Raw genomic sequence first — 2,168 nt, 5'->3', positions numbered from 1 at the left:
TGTTTTCATGAAATCCGATTCAGGCACTTACCGTTACGTGAAGTTCTCAACTTCTACAGTTTACTAATTGCTTTTTGCGGATTATCTATAACTTCCTTTCTCAGTTTTAATTATTATAGTCGTGATTCACATCCCCTTATGTCACTATTCAGGTTGAACCGCTTTTTCGGTGTGGTACCAAGTACCGCGTGAGACTGAGAAGAGGAATCATACCAGGAGTCTGGTTAATCGAATAATTCTCAACTCACTGATTACAACGAATATATATTTATGTGTATTAAAATTTCTGGATACCATACTTTACTGATTTTGTTGCAAGATTGATCCTTAATCTGTGGTCCACCCACAGTAGGCCCACGTAATCGCATCGAGCTCAAATCCCTGAAGAGAAGGAAAGTGGCTGGGAATATTTTAGAAGTATGGGATATATTGCAACGGCCTTGCCGCAGTGGATACAGCGGTTCCCATCAGATCACAGAAGTTAAGCACTGTAGGGCGTGGCCGGCACTTGGATGGGTGACCATCCGGGCCGCCACGCGCTGTTGCCGTTTTTCGCGGTGCACTCAGCCTCGTGATGCCAATTGAGGAGCTACTTGACCGAGTAGTAGCGGCTCCGGTGAAAGAAAACCATCATAACGACCGTTAGAGCGGTGTGCTGACCACACGCCCCTCCTATCCGCATCCCCATCTGAGGGTGACACGGCGGTCGGATTGTCCCGATGGGCTACTTGTGGCCTGAAGACGGAGTGTTGCATGGGATATATTGAAATCATCAATTTTATCAAATGTAATGGAGTTCTGTCTTTTGAAACTTTCTCCAGCGATCAAACAGCCTGCTGATATAAATACATTGTGTAATTTATCTTGTAATTTTCTGCCGCGTGAATGGTTATGTGCTGCGAGACTCAGTTATTCTCTTCCTAGTGTATCCACATTCCCCACTCCTTCCCACGAGATGCACTGGATGATGTTATAGATAAAGATTGTTGACATTAATCTCCACTACGTCTTAAGGAACTATATTAACTTTTATTCATGTTGAAATGTGCGAGCTGCAAAAACGATGTGCATTTTATAGAACATGAGTCACTTTTTCTGTCAACCCCACTCGTGGTCCGTCGTTACCCGGCATCCTTTGTAAAATCAATAAAAGGAAGAACATTCCGTTAGAAAATGCTTGGCAAAAATATAAAGAAATATTGTCCCTTTGTCAGTGTGCCGAAGTCTTCGCATTAGCTCCGTTGCATGTTTAATTAACCCACAGGATTACAAAATGAATTTTAACGGAAATCGCATGACGATTCCCACACAGTGGAACTGAAGTATGGAAAGGCAACCTCTCCCAGTGTCATAGAATCACAAATCTCAATAAAAGTCCTCCGTATATGGCGAAAGACGTGTCCCGATGAGTAATGGTTAAAGAGAAGAGTGAGAATATAGACACGATATCAACACAAAAAGACTGTCAACATCTTTTACGCTATGCAAAATATTTCAGGATACTAAACTACACAATAATTTCTAACTTCAGTTATTTATGGACGCAAACCCAGTAATCAGGAGCTGCAGGAAGCGCTGGTCTGGTGTTATTAAGATCGTTTAAAGTTGCTACAGTCGACTGTGGTCAGTGTGACAACGTAGGATCGTCGCCACAGCAGAGGTTGTTTGTTTCCCTGAACTGTTGGTAAAATTTCTGCCCCTTTCTCACTTGACTATTTATGGATACCGCCAGAGTATCGATAGTTACTCAAATGAGTAGTATTCGTTCTGCAATGCTACTCATATGAGAATTTCAAGAGTATGGATACCTACTCATATCGATACTTTTTAATATTTTATGCAAATGAAGTAGTGCTGAGGATACGTGATACTTTGCCTGATTTCTTATTTTATGTAGTCTAATGAAACACATTAAATGCTTTTATTTTTTATTAATGATGATCCTTAACCAAGAAAGTCACTTTTCGGAAGGTTCCCCTAACACAGCAATTGTTGTTAATATTCCGGAGACAACTTATGTCTATTCCGAGTCACAGCTGCACCAGCTTTTGAAAATAAGCAGCCACTAGATACAGATGTTACAACGTGGATAAGCTATTGTTGAGCATATTTGTACAAACAGGGTTACAACGAGGATAAGATATTGTTGAGCATATTTGTATTAGCCG

The 2,168-nt window shown here is 41.0% G+C and overlaps 1 pseudogene; it reads left to right on the top strand.

Annotated features, from left to right (window-relative positions):
- The first annotated feature begins 430 nt into the window (after nucleotides 1-430).
- Nucleotides 431-548, top strand: LOC126089705 (5S ribosomal RNA; annotated as a pseudogene).
- Nucleotides 549-2,168: the final 1,620 nt, after the last annotated feature.

Source organism: Schistocerca cancellata, chromosome 6 (genome assembly GCF_023864275.1).
Source record: "Schistocerca cancellata isolate TAMUIC-IGC-003103 chromosome 6, iqSchCanc2.1, whole genome shotgun sequence".
NCBI classification, from domain to species: domain Eukaryota; kingdom Metazoa; phylum Arthropoda; class Insecta; order Orthoptera; family Acrididae; genus Schistocerca; species Schistocerca cancellata.
The sequence above is the reverse complement of the archived record's forward strand: the minus strand, read 5'-3'. Positions and strand labels throughout refer to the sequence as shown.